The sequence below is a fragment of the Zeus faber genome (genome assembly GCF_960531495.2).
Source record: "Zeus faber genome assembly, chromosome: 7".
Taxonomy (NCBI): Eukaryota; Metazoa; Chordata; class Actinopteri; order Zeiformes; family Zeidae; genus Zeus; species Zeus faber.
The window spans coordinates 20,187,355-20,207,354 of NC_137203.1; the positions used below are offsets into that span (position 1 = coordinate 20,187,355).

The following is a 20,000-nucleotide window of genomic DNA, read 5'->3' on the forward strand; positions in this document are numbered from 1 at the left end:
GGCACAAGTGCACACCTTACATGTGGTTATTTTATAGGCATGGGAAGAAACCCATGTGAACACATGAAGAGCCCCACACAAAAAGGCCATAGTCAGTATCTCTCATCATAGTGGCAAGAGGGGTGTGCGTGAATTCAGAAAGGGGCGCGTATGGCTAGATTTTTTCATTTGTTAAAAAGAAAAGAGAAAAAAGATAAAGTAATTACTTTAAAGTTCATAGGGGTAAAGTTCATGCCCACTGTAGAGCATAATCTAGCCTTCTTTCAATGGACAAGAAACAGGCTCCTGAGACTGGATCAACACATCACCAATACTGATAAATCTGACTTCTGACAGCCTGTGAAAACACAGCCTGTAGGAAGATAAGGGCAGAGAGTATCTGAGAACTCCCACACCCTAGCACTGTTACCATATCTTAATAAATATTGAGATTTACACAATTTAAAAGCCTCATGCTAAGCCTGTTGCCTTCCCAGCACGGCTTTAAAAATATCCAGTCATTGACCTGGACTACAATCAATCTCACTTGTCCACTAGTATAACACCCCTAACTTCAACCCTGGAGCGGTGCATCGCAAACCTGGAAGTTCCCTGGACCTCTTAACAGATCAATAGTGTATCTCATTGGCCTGCATCTCTTTTAACCCTTGAAGCCAGGACATTACTTTCCAAGGCACTGGAAAAAAGTTATATAGCGCGCAGCAGAGATAGTACTTGCACGTTTAATCAAAATAAATGCGTGCACAACACCAAGGGACCAATAGATTGGAGATGCACAACGTAATGGAGAAACCATTGATCTCTATTGCCTCAAGTTTTTTTCCCAGCATTCCGTGGCCTTCAAACTGTTCTGGATCAAACTTTGAACCTGGACACTTGTAACCCGGGGAGGCCCCTAAGCAATTTACAATGACCAACGCCGCTATCTAGTCGGCTCAAGGCGTCTTTTTCATTATAAATTCCCCCTGTACTCAGGCTTGTCCTGCATAATCTAACCCTTGATGCCCATTCCCTGCCCTAGCCCAGACCCATCCCCTCTTCCACGAAACTACTGACATGAAGCGAGTGGTGGAGCAAAGAGCGATGGAATGGCCAGACACAGAACGATAAGTAGAGTCAAGGGGGGGGGGGGGGGGGCAATGCACTTGAATCAAAGGGAAACAAAGCAAAGTTGGAGAGGAGAAAAGCGAAGTGGATATCAAAGAGCCAACAAGCAAAAAAAGGAGGTGCGGAGAGGTCAGCAGAAGAAAAGGGGTCAGTGTGTGACAAGGCGGTACAAGAGGGACAGGGGAGTGCAAGCTGCGGGTCAGAGGTAAGGCCGCGGTATCTGAGGTTATCATATCGGTTGGGCCTTCGACAAAACAGCCAGGGCACGACGCTCTCAATCCCACACAATCCTCCTCTCTGTTCTCCAAACCCGCTCTATTGACAAATCTAAAACCAAGGTCACAGCGGTGTTTACACAGCCTTTAGCCCACATTACATCATCCAAACGCTTGGGCACTGGACGCAACGCACTGTAGCTGAGACTAAATGACCTGGCAGCCTGCCGCTGACAGAGATAGAGGAGATAGAGAGAGACAGGGAGGCCGAGGCAGATAAAGGGGGGGGGGGGAGAGACAGCAAGACCATGACAGAGAAGGCGAAAGAGAGAGAGAAAGTTAAGATAAAAGGGGGTCAGGGCGGCATGAGAGCAAAAACAATGAAACGAGCGAAACAGAAAGGTGTCCATGGCGCGAGGTCTTGGCACGTAAACGGAGTCACTCGGATGTTAAACCTATACCCAGAGGAACACGATGATTCACACAAAAACCACACACACACTTAAAGCAACACAAGCTCTGTCTCGCCGTCATTTTAATGCTTTTCTCTCATGAGCTGATGCACTGAACAACAATGAAGCGTATTGCATATTGTTGTTGGCTCCCGATAATGATGTATAACCCTGGCGGCTGCATAGTCATATAACACCAATATGTCAGGTCTCTGATTTGGCCACAATTTGCATGGTTATAATAGCTTATCGACTGGCTCAAGGTTGAGGGGGGCAAGGCGGCTCCACTGTAATGACTGGCCGTGCGTCGGCGACAGTTTATTTCAAGCTCCTGTGGCTCAGTCACCCGGGCTGCTTCTCGTCAATACCCAATCTTGATCCCCCTTTCTGCCTCCCGATAAAACTCCCTCAGCCAAAGCCACCCGCACACCGGCCACCCTCAGACGGAACCCGCCTCTTCCAATTCTCACCTCTATTAGTATTATTATTCCTGTATCATACAAACATTTCCCGCGGAGATCAATACAGGTGCAATTCATTAGGACTCCAAAAAATCTGCCTGTCTGAGAATATGGGCTCATGTAGCAGCTATCGACCCCGTCTGGGCTGGCAACGGGGCAGCCATTGACTTCAGCATCAGAGCAACAGCATAAATGGCTGAAAACTTTTACTGAAATTAAAATGATGGATTTTGACGGTGGGGTCGGGGGGGGTTCGATAAATGTAAGGACTCTAAGAAAGGCATTTTTGTTGAAAGTTGAAAGAAATGTGTGAATCTCACAAAAAAAGTACGTTTCTACAATAAAATGTTGCCTCAATTCCGGTTCTTTTGTACCAATAACGGATGAGTGTGAAACATAGGCGCCGATTTCTGGTTCTGCCGGTGGTGGGGCACGGGGAGGCACGGCGGAGCAGATGCGTAATGCACAACGCACAACTTGCGCCCGTCTCCCTCACCCTGCGCGGTTTTCCCCTGTTGCTGGACCTCCTTCACGCCGTAGGTGCCGATGCCGTGGGCGCTCCTGGGCCTGAGCGCCCACGGCATTGGCACCTACGGCGTGGAGCGCTTTGCGTTGTTTTGGAGAGGGCCAAAAAAAAAAAAAAAAAAACACGTATGTAATGAAATTATTAAAGCGAACCTACCCTCTGTTTCCAAATCCAAAAGATCTATTGGCTATTTCCACTGAGAGGCTTGTCATTGTTCATGCTCGGCAGACATACATCTCTTCAGATTGTCTGGGATGGCTTGGAGAAAGGAGGAAGGGGTGCGGTGAGGTGAGTGGAAAGAAAATAAGGGAGACACAAAGAGAGAGAGCTAGATAACAGAGAAGGGGGGAGAAAGGAGAATAAATAGAGAAATGGATGGCATGGAGGTTAAGGGGGAAGCATCAGACGGAGCAATGGGAAGCCAGGCAGAAGGCAGCCAGTTTTCTGTCATTATAAAGTACTCCATGAGCCTGTCACTATAGGTCCTCTCCATCCCCAAAAGACTCCAACAATGTCAAATACTTCACAGAGTGTGATTGCTCCAATCGCTCCCATTCACCGAGGCAGAGTCAAGGGCACCGCTGCACAAGGAAGTTTTTTAGGTGACAAAGATAAGTCTGACAGATAAGGGGGAAAAAATAAAATAAAATACTCCGCTCATTATTTCACTCCACTTTTCTTTGCCCCTAGAAACCATATAGAGGGAGTTGCGGCGACGGGGCAGTTGTCCGAGCCTGGCGGACGTTATTGTTCTTTTAGTTGTTTTCCTTTTTGAAACACAAACTGCTTGAAACCTTTCTTCTTTGGTTTTGTTTTTCTGTGCCTGTGCTTCTCAGGAGGTTCGCTGGTTTCGCCTTTGAAATTGTCAATACTTCAGGGACTTCATATGTCCATTAAAAAAATGAAAGTATGCTTTCCCGGTAAGTTTCTTCACTCTTAACTCTTATTAATCAAGCTTTGGAGGGACTGATGGAATAGAAAACAATGGTATACTTCTGGTACACGGGCAGCCATCTATATAAAAACATCATAATACAACATAATATAAACATCATATATGCACAAATTTAAGAAAAAAAAAAAAAAAAAAAAAGATTTGAATAGCGACGAACTACAAATCCTTTTGCCCGAAAAATAAACTCCTGGAAAGAATTAGACAGCAGAGTCATCCGGAAAACACAGAATACGAAAATCAGAGCAGGAAACAGATGTTTGGGATTACTTTATGTTGAAATTTTTTTTTTTTTTTTTTCTCTTACAGTGGCATTAGGAGGCATCGTTGGCGATTAGGCATCAACAAATTGCTGTGAAAATCCTGCTGGTAGCATCTTCTCCCTCCCATCCTCATCACATGCCTGTTTTCCTGCATAGGGGAGCTGAATTCGACGCCAAACACAGCATTTTGACTTTTGGGTTTCCAAACAAGGTTCCCCTGAAGCTAAGCCAAGTCTGACCACCAGGACCCACTGCGTTGGCAAATCAACTCCTATTTTGGTTCATATCGAGACAATATGGGCGGCGGCCGGTGAAAAAAGGAAGACCGAGCATCAAAGGATAAATCAAAAAGGGCCGGTGACATAGAAATAGGACCAGGAGTCATCCTCTGTCAGGAGGTCAGAGAGAGCCGGGGCCGCCGTGCCCACTGAGGCCACCGGGCCGGAACTAAGTGTGGCCTCCGAGACGCCAACTGCTGGAGCCGAGCCAAGGACCCCCACCCGCTGGCCTCCCTCCGCCTCGCCTGGCCCCAGCCCACTCTCGCCCACTCTCACTCTCTCTCTCTCTCTCTCTCCCTCTCCACCTAAGAGTCATCAAACAGTGAGAAGCCATTCTACCCCTCTCCCTCCCTCCCTCCCTCCCTCCCTCGGTTTTCTGATCAGTGATTCATTCAGTCCATCCCCCAGCTTAACGATTTCATTAAAGGCTGATGGGGGTAAACTCGAGAACTCTGATGGCCACGTTCCCCCGAGTAGTTTTATTTTGACACCCCTGCTGGACACCCGGGTGGGAATGTCTGCGGGGCGGGGGACCACCCTCTTCAGGATACGCGGGGAGAGACGTCGAGGGGCCCGGTGAATCGGTCCAAAACAGCTGTGACCCGGGGCTCCTGCATTTTTTCATAATTCTGCCTCCACGTACGCATACGCGGCACACAGACACCCAGCAACGAGTATACACGCCATCTGCTGACACCGACACATGACGGCGCAAATAGGATTAGGGTATGAAGAAGACGAGGAGGATGATCTAAACTCCATAATATCATTTTCCAAGAAGGGAGGCAGCCGGGCCGTGCAGGGCGCTGGGCATGTGTGCGTTGAGGGACTTACCGCCGGGGGGATGGGAAGGTTGGAGGGGTTAGAGTTGGGAGCTTAGCCGGTCAGGGGTCAAACCTACAGTGCAGCGATATAATGGCTGTCTAGTTTAGTCTAGTGCAGCTTAGCCCCGTGTTTTCTAAAAACAAAACAAAAAAAAAAGAAAACTAGGCCAGGATTCAAAGAGATAAAGCGTGCGCCACAAATAGCATGCAGGGATAAATTAAATGTAGTTGAAACAAAGTTTGGATACTGTAGACCTAAATTGTATCTTTATCCAAAACAGTTCTTTTATATATATATACATATATATATATATAAATATAAATATATGAGCAAATGTCACATCAAAAAGAAAATTATTTAAAAAAGAAAAACGAGTGTCATCTGCAAGACTTAGAAGGAACATTTTATGCATTGAAATTCATTAACGTATGCTGATGAACATGATGAATGTTGATATATATACTGTATATACAGTAATAGATATACATATATACTGTAAATACTGTAATAGATATACAGTATATACACTGTGCATGTACTGTAATATATATATATATATATATACTATATACCGTATATACTTTAATAGATATATATATATATACACACTGTGTATGTACTTTATATACATATATAGGGCATACTGTATATACTGTAATATGTAATGTAATATATATACAGTATATATATACTGTATACTGCATATACTATAATAGATATACACACACAATCTTATTATAAACGACTACATCGGCCTTACACCCAATGACCTGGTCAAGAAAACAAGGCCGCAATTACAACCTCAGGATAAACCTTCCGCATATCCTGTCATTCGAAAGAAACATTTTTATATCACTTTATTATCATGTGATTTTGTCAACTAATATTCAATGTATTAGGAGAGATTACGGCTGCATTAGAGGATTATAGTTCTTTTTTTAGGAACCTCGAATGAATGCGGAATGCTTAATACACACAGATACACACACACACACACACACACACACACACTTGCCCATCCACCACCACCACCACCACTGTTTACGCCAGAGATTACAATAGGATCTCTGGAGTCGTGGTGCAAAACAACCCATTTTTTCCCCCTGTGTTTAAAAAAACAAACAAAGGAAAAAATCTAGTTTTTGTGTCACATATGTGTGTGTGTGTGTGTGTGTGTGTGTGTGTGTGTGTGTGTATGTCCGCTTGTCTTAACGGTGGGCGATCCGCAGACGTCGCGGTCCCTCTATTGATTGTATTGAGATGTGACAGAAGCAGGTTGATCCGGGGGCCGCGGCGGGGCAGGAATGCCAAGCGGGGGTTTAAACTGTACGCTGGCGTCTATGTCAAAAGCCTGATCGTGTGTGAGCAGGCGAGTCTCACAGTGGGTCCGGGGTCGGGGCCGGCCCGGGTCCAGATTAGGAGGCGGAGGCGGAGGCCTCTGCGGAGACTAATGTCTAATGTGGTCCGCAAAGCGAGCGAGGCCTACAGGAGCCAGGCTGACATGTGACCGGCCGCGTCGCCTCGGGGTCAGGGGGTCGACGCAGATTTCAGCAAATCTGAGCAGGCACGGCATGAGCTTATGCTGCGGGGCGGGGGTGCGGAGGCAGGGAGTGAGGTGCCACGGCTTGGCCTTCAACCCCAACCCGCTAAGACCCTTGAAGTTTTTTACCCTGACCTAGACTTGACTCCTTCATCTGGGATGTTAGCTATACTAATTACTGCCTGATAGCTGTCGAGTGCCAAATGTAATTCACTTCTCTCGGGTTCTCCGCAGCCCCGGTCCGAGAGCCGGTGCCAACATCACTTAGCGCTCAAAAAGTGTTTCACAAAGAGCGAGCCGGGCTCCGCCCTCCTCCGACCTTCTATCTGTTCAAGGGGTTGTTATCAGGCCGCGTATTATTTCGCGATGGCGAGGTGTGAGGGGAAAAGGGAGCGCCTAAGCGTCGGCAAGACGGCCGGAATACGCTTCCATTTTGTTGGTCTTTGTGCTGTCCAAGACAAAACAAAAAGGGATTAAAATGGCGCCAAGGATGGATTGGATGGAATCTACGCCTTCAATTGTTGACCCCACATTTCTACGCTTCAAGGGCAGAAATGAGACAAATTGTCTGCACCGTGCAGCGGGGGGTTGAGTTGGGAACTTACACAGAGGATGGGGGGGGGCAGTGCCACAGTGAGGTCAGGTGATCAAGGGTTTTTTCGAGGATGGGATTGGGCGGGGGGGGGGGGGGTGAGTCAGGAGGCCCAAATCTGATTTCCTCCTCCTCCTCCCGACAATCCGTTCCCACCCTACCCCGAGCCCCCACTGGCCGACCTAGCGGCGCCCTCCACCTGATCCTTTTGTCCACCACTTAGCCCGACCCAACACCTCGCTGTGCCGTCCGAGGCTATCTGCAAATAGCACGAGAGGATGCGAGTGTACATGTGGTTATCTCTATATGTGTGTGTGTGAGTGTGTGTGTGCGTGTGTGTGTGTGTGTGCCGGTGCACCAGATAGTTGTGGAGGGGGTCATAAGAGGTTGGTGCGGCTACATGCGCAGGGCTTTCACTATCTCCGTGTCCGTGCACAAGTTGTATTTTACGGGGCTGTACGCGGGTGCGCGCACGTGGACAAGCGGCCTGTCCACGTTGATTAGATAGAGGGTTAGCCACCGCGCACTAGGCGGACACTGCGGCGAGGGGGGCGTGGCTTTTGTCTGCCGCGATAACGAGGGCCCTCCACAGGTCAGGCCTGATAACACGCCCGGTCACAGAGCGGCATTCCTCTCCTCGGGAAGACGCGCAGTCACAAATACACACGCGCCAAAACGACCACACCCCGCATTCAAACAGCACCAAACACCACGGCACCAAACAACTGGTAGTATAAAACCAACTGTACCCGCTCACAGCCAATCAAACCTTCACGAGGAAAAAGTAGCAATAGTAGAGTTATTCTTCGATAGGAAATTGCTTTCGTCTTACTCGAAGCGCTTCCATCTTATTTTAACTGCAGAGGCCATAAATCTCCACAAGAGGAAAAAAATTGTTATTTTTGGAAAAAAAACTGAAGCATCATTGTAAACTTAATTGCTCACTACGAAAAAAAACCCAAACAAAAACAAAAACAAAAACAAAAACAAAAACAAAACAAAAAAGGAGTTTCTCGACTGCTTGTGCCACGGGTCGCATCAGAGGGGTCATTAGTCAATGGTCAGAGGATGTCGGCGGATAAGGATGAGGAGGAGAAGGAGCCCGGATTAGGAGCCAGAGAATCAGCGAGGGATCAGCGTAGTCTCATCTCATTACTTCCGGGCACAATCGGCGGCACAACTCAACTATAATTGCAGTTTTGGGAGTGTGGCCGTCCTGCGCGCGCATCAAGCGCCCAACCGCTGTTTTCAGGGGAAGGGAGTCGTCCTCTAATTACGTGTTCCCCTAAAAACCATTGCAGGCCCGATGTCACAGACTGCTTGTCTCCTGAGCTGGAGATGGCTGGTTAATAAAGTTTTTATCTGTCAACCAGGAGCGACCAGGGGGTGGGGGTGGGGGAATTGAAGGTCACTGCTGCCTTGTTGCAGACTCTACCATTGTTTCTGTTTACATAATTATACAAATAAGTTTCAATTTTCTTTTCCGCGTGAAAAAAAACAAAAACAGAAATATTGTAATTTAAAGGCTGATTATTTCTCAAGGAGCTTCAAGGATCTTTTTTTTCCTCCTCCCAAATTTCTAATCATCTCTTTGGCAATTATGTGCATTCCTAATATATTGTCAGAGCTTGCATGTTTGCTGTTGTTTTATTTGCATTTTGTAACAATCTTATTGAATGTGCGTTTAATTATAAACTAATCATGTATGAGAAGAGAGGAGGGGGTAAAATGGCTCAATATAATATAAAATAAAGGTTTTACCTAAACAGAGACAGTGGGTTTAAACTAACAAAGGAGAGATTTAAGCAACATCCGTGCTCAAACACACACGCACGCACGCACGCACGCACACACACACACACATACACACACACACACACACACACTATCTAAGAGGTAAAAAAATATTAAGACGTCTGCCTAAGCATGACCACTAAGGCAATTTGTGTGTGTGTGTGTGTGTGTGTGTGGGTGCGCGCGCACATGTGTTCATCTTCTCTCACTCTGTTTTGTTTTTTGCATCCAACTCCATTTCCCCTTCTCTCACTCTCTCAAATACTCACTCTGCCCCTCTATATCTCTAATCTAACCTTGTGCCACCACCTGCTGGGACAACTTCCGGGTTAGTGTCAAAAGGCTTCCAAAATGACGAGTTCACCCACCAGATAATTCAGATGAGCATTGAATCGATATGAATTTGATAATGAAGAAGTCTTCTTGGCCCTTTCACGCTCTTTTCGGTTTTCCATAAATTTTCCATCCATAGTTGGGTGTCCATTCAACTCAAAGGGGGAGATAAATGCCAATCACGGGTGCAATTATGGTTTCGAGTGGTCACCTGCACCCTGTACTCTAACGATGGCACCTCACATCACATGCATCTTAAGGAATTCCAGCAGCTGTCGTGCCTCTCCCAGCAAGAAGTGTCCGGCTAATTGGCTGCATTTTGTTAACATTGTACACCATCACCGCGATACTCTTTAAACCATTTAGCGGCGACTTGGCAATGAGGACGGTGTCATATTAAAAGACCATGAGAGGAAGATGATTGCTCAGAATTACATTTATGAGTAGTGATTAGGATTTACCATGCCCTCTAAGAGATTATAGGAATGAGTCCATGCCTGGCATGGAACACCTCAAACCACCGTCACTAGAAGCCCTTGCGGCAGCATGCTATGATCGTGGTTACGTCCAACTATTTGGACCAGGACGCGGACCCTGTTGACAAACCACGGCAGACACGTCCTCTTTAAAGAGAAGCGGGACTGAGAACACACTTTGCCACCGTTTACCCCTCACCCACTCCAAATCATCTTTGCACTTGATCCTCTTGATGTCACATGTGGTATATGCACAGTTTGGGTCCCTTTTCTTAGTAGTTCACCACATGTCGAGGTCAGGGGTAAAGACTGGGTTGGATTAGAGCCTACCTGTATATCTACTCAATGAGAGGAGGCCATATGGGCAAATGAGATCCATGTCCGTGGAGCACTAATCTGGGGATGCCCTCTGCGTGACCAGGGATGGACACTTCCCACAGCAGCTAAGAGGCTTGGGGGGATTCACTCAGCCTGCGGTTGAGCTACATCACTGTACGTTGTGCGTTAGCTCCCCCATCTGACCCTGTGTACTCAGAAGAGGAAAGAGCTTGGCCTTGAACCCCAGGGATGATTAAAAACACTATGTGGAAAAACAAAATGCGATGCACGATGCAATTGTATTGTTGGCATTCATTCCCGAGCCCGATAAGGATGTTTGGTATTTCCAATGTGGAATCTGCAGGAAATTGGTGTGCTATCTTAAACTGTTGGTCATTCATGTGCATAGCGCAATTTGTTTGTAAAATATGTCCCTCCCATCAGGTCACCAACTTGCCCTGCTTCAGCACAGATGTGTACATGGGGAGGAGCTAAACTTCACAACATAAAGATTTGGGTTTAGAAAATCTACGTAATCAAACATCTAAAACGTGTCAAATATTGGTGTGGAAATGAAGTCATTTTTGTAGAACTATAAAAAAAAAGTTATCAACTGACTGTCCAGTTGATTGGCTTCCGCTTTGCCGGTGGCAAATGTAAAACTAAAACAGCCATCAATAAAGGGGCAGTAGGCATGCCAGGGGAAGGAAAAAAATTAAAATAAAAGAGAAAACACAAAGGAAAAGGGCGGGTGCGTACACCAGAAGAATCTGTCTCGGTGGTTGGCTTAGAGGCGGCGGGCAGAAGGACAAATGGACAAATCCGAGGAGCTAATAAGAGCGAATACGAAACAGCCCTCATGGGCAAATCTGGCACTAAGATGATAATGAGATTATAAAACCCTGCTATATTGCAGCAAATTGTATAAGTGTTTCATTGAACCTTGTTGAACCTTCGTTTATGCATGCGACACCGCCCCCCCCCCCCCCCCCCCCCCCCATTTTTCCCTGGGATGATGTGTGGAGTGTACGTATATAGGAAGAGGAGGAGGAGGAGGAGGAGGAGTGGGAGGAGGAGGAGGTGGTGAAATGCCTCCTGGACAGAGTTTACCTAGTGCAGGGGTGAAACTGAAGACCACAGGCTGGGCTCTCCAGACATGCTTCCCGTTAGCATAATCACAACAGCCTTAAATGTTCAAGGAGCGGGGCGTTGAGAAGAACCCACGCATGTGAACCGTGATTAGGAATTATGTGCACGTCAGCAGCCCTCATACATGCATAAGCGATACGGACGTACATAATGATGAAATATCCATGGTCAGCGGTAAGCATACCTGCCGATGCTTGCACCGTGAGATTACACAGATATGTATTCAATACCACGCCGGGTGGGGAGTGTGATAAAGATAGGGAGTGATATATAGAAGAGAGAGAGAGGGAACCTACAATTTTGATATTTTCTTGAAGGATTTACGTGGAATTGTACGTGACGCATACAGTTGAACAGCTATAGCAGTTAAAAAAAAAAAAAAAAAAAAAAAAAAAAGTTGTGGACTATTCTGATTTGGTCATGACTGAATGCAGAAAATACAGAATACAGAAAAAAGTGGGCACTACTTTACAAAAAAAACGGTTGTCGCTACCGTGACCAAAGAGGGTTACAGGCTGTTTTTATGCCAAATGTTTGTACCGTATGTTCATAGAATTTGAGGTTTCACGAGACGCTTATCAAGTCACAATGCTTGCAATGCCAGTGCCATTGCATTTGAGACAACACAGTTATCTGCAGTTATCCCCACCAACTTAAAACTGTAATCTCTTTACGATTTCCTAAAACTATACATTTTACCAGTATAGTGTATGTGAGTACATTAGAGGGACAGCTCAGGTTGGACAGTTTGGTGAAAAAGTGAGAGAGGCCAGATTGAGCTGGTTTGGACACGTGTGTAGGAGAGATGAGAGTTACATTGGGAGAAGGATGCTGAGGATGGAGCTGCCAGGCGAGAGGAAAAGAGGAAGGCCAACGAGAAGCTTTATGGATGAAGGTGAGGGAGGACATGCAGGCGGTGGGTGTCAGGGAGGAAGGTGCGCAGAGCAGAAGGTATTGGAGGCAGATGATTGGCTGTGGCGACCCCTAACGGGAGCAGCCCAAAGGGAAGAAGAAGAAGTGTACGTTGTTATCTGGTTAAGCCAATGGGGTTTTTAGTTCGAGTTCCGTTGTATTTACTCCGTAACTTTCACTGATTTCCCCTTATCAGTCCACCAGAACCTTTTTCTGAACAAATTTGAGGCGAGAAATAAGCAATCCAGCTTCTGAATCTTCACTCATATTTGATGCACGAGGGCCTCATTTTAAAGATTTGTGCTCGTCTGTGCAGCCAACAACAGAGCACTTCCCACGCTTAGCTCATAGCTTAGCTCTGAGCCACCGGAATCGCTGGCGGTGGGGCTCCAGCCGTGGGTGGAGTTACTCAGAGGGGGTGGGCGGTTCTAATTCTAAAGAGACCCAACGCAACGTAGGGTTTGGAGACAAATCTGAACGGCTTGTTGGATCGTGTTTTCTCACCGAGGCAGAAAAAACGGAAAAATAAATAAATAAATAAAATTGTCTTATTTCATAGTGTGTGTGTTAGTAGGCCCATCAGAGACCCAAATGTATGTGCACAAGCACTGAAGGAGGTAGAGCGGGTCGTCGAGTAATTAGAGGGTTCCTGGTTCAATCCCCTGTTCCTCCTGGCAGCACGTCGAAGTAAACTTGAGCAAGACACTGAACCCTAAAGTGCTCTCGATGCGCTGGTGTGCACCTTGCATGGTTCTAGCTGCCATCGACATATGAATGTGTGTGTGAATGGGTGAATGTGAGGCGTGTATTGTAAAGTGCTTTGAGTGGTTGCAAGACTGGAAAAGCGCTGTATAAAATGCAGACCATTTACCATTTGCAAGGCAATGTCCTCTCAAGACAGACATAGTGTGACCTGACAATGGAACGGAGGAAGACCTGATTCCTCCACACAACACACAAAAATATTTAAATTTAAATATAATTCAAGGCTCGATAAGGATTAGGGGCAATTTGGTGGTTTTTAAAAAGTCAATGTGATTGATGGTTAATTCATTAATACTAGTGATGGTAATACTACTTCATCATGAGTTAGTTAACCCACACGAACACCAAACAATTTTCCCCCCATACGCATTTTAAGAATAGTCTTTTAACTCCTGAATTAATATGAAGTAAATGTTCAAAAAAACACAACAAAAACAAAACAATAATTAAAATTACAATAAAATAAGGATTCAACTGATCCAGATTAACTTTTTTTCTTTTAGTTCCTGGGGTGAGCGGCTATGGTCATTTAAAAATATATATATATCATCCCCTTACTAATAATCTGCCACAAGAATATCATGCAGTTTGTTTAACGCTAATTAACGCATTCACAGTACATTAGAACATACAGGCTGGTACAGTCATGACTGGTCAGTTCAACTCAGGGTTATCTCAGTCGCTCAAATCTGCGGGAAAACTTTAATATGGAGCTTTTTCTTGTGTTGAAAACTTGACAACAGGTAAGACTTGTTGTCTTCCCCACGCTCAATATGACATGACAAAGCTTCTGCATCTGAATCGACTCTGTTTTTACCGTCTCCAAAAAAAAGCAGCAGTGATAAAAAATCCATATGAGACTGAAAACAAAGGGAATAACTGAAAGGGCCTGTTGTACGGCTTGACGTGCCCTGTCTCTCTCCCTCCAGCTCCGATCGCCTCCACGCCATTCTCGAAAATATATTCGGACTCCGCACTTACTCTCCCTCTTTGACTTTTTCTTTCGCTGCCTTGAATATGAACCCTTCTCTGGGTTAACAAACCGTGACGGAGGGGAGGGGAGGGAGACGGAACGAGGAATAAAAACACCAAAACAAAGTGTGAGACTGCGCATCACGACAGCCCCCGCTGCGCTCCTACGTGTCCGCTGTGTCCATCTTTAATTTTGGCTTCTGCTCAGCAAAGCCACGTGCCGACAGGGTCCCGACCTGTCAATTCGCACACACAGGGATCAAAAATATTAAGCCCCAATCTCCATTTGAGAGGGGAATAAAAACATGACTACAACCTACAGAGAGAAAGAGAGAGAGAGAGAGAGAGACGGAGAGAAGGAGGCAGAGATGTATCCGAAACTGAGATATTTCCGGCGACAACAAGGGTCTAGGGGAGCTACAAATAGGAAGATTAATGCGTCTTACGGTAGAAGTGCACTGGGCGTGTCGGCGCGGCACGCCGTAAGTGCACACTTCCCATTAAATCCATGTTAATCCAATGTTGGAGCTACGCCGGCCACGTCAGCCGTGCGGCATTTCTCTATATAAATTTTTTTTTTATTGCGAGAGGTCTATTTTTTTTTATATGAGCCTACACTGTACCAGAGACATAGAGCTGCTGTCTGATTTTCTTATTGATCAAGACATACATGTAAAAAAAGAACAAACATACATGTAATACATACTGTAGAAGTAATGCAATACAGTGCAAACACGTCCCACTGACCAAAATTAACAATGACAGTTGTCGCCGAAACTTCACTTATATTAAAAGTTATTTATTGCAGAGTTCTATAAAAACTTTTTTATACTGTTTAACTGGATGACTGCAAGACTGTGTTGAACTTAAAGCACATGCAGAGATCATAGGACACATTGTGAGACAGTCAAAACAAGGTCAACATGTTGTCATCTCACTTTTAAACAAGTAATAAGCAGACGTCACGTTGTTGCGTTATATCTTTCACACAATAACTAATAAAAGCATCGGTGGTATTTCGGACATAAGACGTATTATCAAACTGTTAAAAAAAGATTGAAATTGTTGTTTCCAAGAGTCATCCTCTCTCTACGACAACATTGACGCGTCTGGGGCGCGTCACCACGGAGCCGGTGGAAAAAAAAAACACGCTCCGCGCCACGCCCGAGCGCTGCGCCAACCCGCATGCTGTATTTTGGCCGTCAGTCAGACTCACTCCGAGAGAGAGAGAGAGAGAGAGAGAGAGAGAGAGAGAGAGAGAGAGAGAGAGAGAGAGAGAGGATGAAGGATCATTCAGACATCAAGAGGCGAGATCACTTCAGGAGAAAATATGTACGATGACACGAGGAGGGCTCTTCCGTGAATCACCCTCGCTCGTTCAAACGTTTAGGCTTGAGAACAGTAATGAAAGCCATTCAAGCAATTTAGAATATGCCGATAATTAAATCATATTCAGGCCATTCAACAGTGTGCCGCGCGGGTGTGTTGCTGATTCACCAAACTAACATAAACTTAAACATTGCGTGTGTGTGTGTGTGTGTGTGTGTGTGTGTGTGTGTGTGTGTGTGTGTGTGTGCGTGTGTGTGTGCGTGGAGGGGTCTGCTGCGTCAGCGTTTTCCATGCTGCGGTGCGGAGGGCCTTGTCACTGGCCGGATCCAGACAATAGACTGATTCTACCTCTGGACCTCGGGGGTCGGAGGTTAAGTCCGGTTCACTGAGAGTTTACCTGTCAGTTTCCTGCGACGGTCTGAGCAAAGTGTGCCGGACTGGTTAAGCAAACATGGAAACACACTTTTTTGAAAATATGCAAACATGCGCACTCTTCTCTTCATGTGATCTGCCGCCGAGGCGATGGACTTCCACCCGACCAAGCTGAAACAACAGACGCTGCGGGGGGCGGGAGGGGGCGGGGCCGTGTGACTGAACTGGAACTGAGCCAGTCAGCCGACAAACATCAATCTGACTCTGTGTGTGTGTGTGTGTGTGTGTGTGTGTGTGTGTGTGTGTGTGTTTGGGCCGAGAGTGTTGAATGGTTGTGATCAATGGTGAAGGAACGGGAAGGTGAGGGTCTGAGGGAAACCGCATTCACAGGTACAGGAATGACCACGCTAGACAGCGGCCGAGAGACAAAAGAAGCTCAAAGTGGAATCTGCGGAGCACAAAGTAACAGCGCTTAGTTTCTACGCTCCACACTGCTGGAACAAACGTCCAGAAGATGCCCCCCCCCCCCTTCCTACACAGGAACAGGAAAAACACAGGAAAACACACAACACACAACACACACACACACACTCACACACGCACAGACACACACACGGAGCCCCAAACAGAGTGGGAGGGGTCGCCACAAGTCCCAATGACAAAAGTGGGTGTGGCTTTGTGTCCCGCCACGTCTAAATGTGCAGGCCTGTTTGAAATTGCACCTTAACATCAGTTATCGCTGTCATTTTATTGTGTCTTTTCAGCTGTTTTTTTTTACGAGAAGCACTTTCAATTGCCCTTGCGTAACAAATGCTCTACACAATTAAACTCGAAGCACTGTGAGGATGGCGTCGGAGAACCCCGGTGCGTCGCCGTGCGGTGTCCGCGTCTCCCACAGGCCTGGAGCACGGCAACCGGAGCAAACTTTTAAATTTGGCCTCGTAGATCTAATATGAGTGAAGATTCCGCAACTGGCTTGCTTATTTATCACCTCAAATTTGTTCCGAAACAGATTTTTGTGGACCGATAAGGTGAAATCAGTGAAAGTTATGGAGTGAAAACAGTGAAACCCTGGAAGCCATGCCCAGACCCCATTGGCCCACAGAACCCGGGACTTGTGCTCAAACCCCATTGGCTCACAGAACTCGGGCCCCGAGAGGATGGCTCCTCCCACAAAGAACAGCTTGTTTTGGAATAAGGGGGTAAAGAGGTATGTTAGAATGGCTAGAATGCATAATCTGAGTCGTATTTTTAGCAAAAATATTCAAAAACATGTTTTGGGGACCTCAGAGACCTATATTAACTTGCGTAAAAAAGAGTATAATAGGTCCCGTTTAATTACAGCCTTGTGTTGGGACGCTTGTAATGGAGCGGAGCGGGTAATTGAAGTACAGGTAAGACATTAACTTACCTTTGTTAGCTATTAATCAATGTTTACCTTCAGACTCCTCGGCTTTTGCAATTAATAATCGGTTTGGACAATGAGTAATCACCCAAGAGGAGGTTGGCGTGTCTGTGTATATGTGTGTGTGTGTGTGTGTGTGTGTGTGTGTGTGTGTGTGTGTGTGTGTGTGTGTGTGTGTGAAAGGTTTGAGGGGGGAATCTGGTTTAAAGTTTTCCTTTAAGAAAACAAACAAAAAAACCCCCTAAAAACACCACAAATAAACTTTTAACTGAACAATGAAATGGCGATGCATCTCACCCCCCTAAACTTCTTCAACGGGGAAAAAAAACATGCACACGAAGCGCGCGCAGGCTAGAAAAACACAAGGCGGGTACCTCGGACACTGATTGACACTTAGTGGCTGATCCCTCGCTCATCTTATTAAGGCCTCAGCAACCCTCCCCCTCACGCTACACCAAAACAAACACACAACTTATGCTCCCTGCCAGCCTCCTCAGCTGCCCTGCAACGTGCGCACACACACACACACACACACACACACACACACACACACACACACACACACACACACACACACACACACACACACACACACACACACACACACACACACACACACACACACACACACACACGAATGCAGGGAGGCCTTCCAACAGGAGATTGGTTCCACTTTATCTGCACGTTTAGCCTGCGTTCGGCATGCTCCGAACTGATAAAATTCTGCCAGTGTGCCAGGCCGCTGCCAACGCACTGACCTTCTTGAGAGAAAAGGGAAAAAAAAAAAATCCTTTTGAAAGAGGGGAAGGAGAAAAGAGGAGAGCGCGGCAAGAGGAAAGATTAGGAAAAATGAGCGATTAAGGCGAGAGAATGTCGCCAGTCAGGAGGAGGGGAGGGCAGGGAAGGGATCCAGCTTTCATCACGTTGGGAACAACAAGAAACGGGGATGTGAGCGGACGCCCCGCCGCGCCTCTCTCTCTCTCTTTTCTCCATTTTCTCTCTCTCTCTTCTTATTTCGGTGTTTCCCTGTGCCACGGTGGCACCGCCGTCGCTTCACAGATGATTAGGACCAACAGACAGGACAGACATTCCCGCTGGTTCTCCGTTCTCCCTTCTGCCAAGTGAACTAGCAGCATGGAAAACACACACACACGCACACACACACACAGGCATACGCACGCACGCACGCACGCACGCACGCACGCACGCACGCACGCACGCACGCACGCACGCACGCACACACACACACACACACACACACACACACACACACACACACACACACACACACACACACACACACACACACACACACACACACACACACACACACGTCGCATGACACCCTATGCCACACGAGGGCACAGGGAAATGAGTAAGCGGAAGTGGGTGATGGTGCAAGAGAGGAGGGAGTGAAAGTGAGTGGAAAGAGATAGAGAGGCAGAGTGTGAGTGACAGAGAGAGTGAGAGAGAAGGAAGGGGAAATGGAGATGGACGCAAAAAAAAAAAAACGAGAAAAAGTGAGAGAAGATGAAGACATGCGTGCATACACAGACTAACACGCACACAAATTTCCTGAGTGGTCATGTTTAAGCAGAGGTCTAATATATTTTAAGCCCTTAGATATTGTGAGTGTGTGTGTGTGTGTGCCTGTGTGTGTGTGTGCGTGCGCGCACACACCCATGCCTTCACGCATCAATTGGTGGTCTACTTTCTCTGTTAAGAACCTTGATCCCCCCCATCCTGCCCCCACCACTGAAACACACATACACAAACTCACACACACTCATTCACACACAGAAACTCTTGCCATAGCAACCCACATAACAGCAGAGTCATGGCAGCAGCGGCAGTAACTGTGTGTGTGTGTGTGTGTGTGTGCGTGTGTGCGTGTGTGTGTGTGTGTGTGTGTGTGCGTGTGTGCATGCACAGGCGGCGGGTCACTGTGCCCTGACAGCCCCTCCCCCTCCCCACCCACCCCCTCGGACCTCGTCACCGCTGTGACTTTCGCCACAATGGCCGCGGCCAAGGACACAAAAGGTGACCGAGTCGACCTTTGACACGAGGAGCCGTCACCCCTAAAAAAAAAAAAAGACCAGAGAAGCGCTGAGCTGAGCTGGCAGCTCGGCTGAAACGGCTAAAGTCAACAGCGCCCGAGTCAATAGTGCACGCATACAGAGGGAATTCCTCCGTCCAAAAGGTTGTGTTTGCGCTGAAAGCCAAATTTAGGAACGGGCGAGAGTTGGAGAGTTTCACATCAGGGAAACGCCCAAACCTTGGATTGGAAGTGCGGGTGTGGGAGGGTGTGTGTGCGTGCGCGCGCGCACGTGTGTGTGGGCTGTATGCTTTAACAGATGGGGGGGCGAGGAGGCAAAAAGTGACATTTGGACATGAAATGCACGCGGGCTGGGTACTGAAGGCTCGCTGACATTTCAAGGAGCTGATTCACCGCAAGATGTTGGGGGCCCCGGCCGCCCACACGGCTCCGCGCCCAACACAGTGTTTAGAGCCGCCCAGATGAGATAGCGGGAGGAGGGAGGGATCCGCTGACATGTGAAGCATGTGCACAATGACCTATACTGCTTGTGATACCACCGAGAGAGGAGAAAAAAAAAAAAAAAAAAAGTCTATCTTCACCTCGGCGATGATGGAAATATAGGACGGCCGCACAGAGATACCACTCCTTCAAAAATGAAATACAGATGCTTTTGTGCATTTACTGACACCGGTAATGACTCAAAGAGAGCCCCCACGTTCTAAATGGAGGGAGAGAGAGAGAGTTTGTGTGTGTGTGTGTGTGTGTGTGTGTGTGTCACTCTTCAAACAACACCACAATCATCATGTCCCATCATGGTCATGTCGAGGATTACAGCTTTCATCACTAATCCTACATTAAGGACACATTCTGATGATGGCGGTGACATCACGGCGGCCAGATGACCACCGCGGGGGCACGGAACGGAA

The 20,000-nt window shown here is 46.9% G+C and overlaps 1 protein-coding gene across 1 annotated transcript in view; it reads right to left on the minus strand.

The window, feature by feature from the left end:
- Positions 1–20,000, minus strand: part of arb2a (ARB2 cotranscriptional regulator A) — a gene marked incomplete at its 3' end in the record, with an annotated part of 168,205 nt that overhangs the window by 29,896 nt on the left and 118,309 nt on the right. The gene's annotated exons all lie outside the window — the stretch shown is intronic.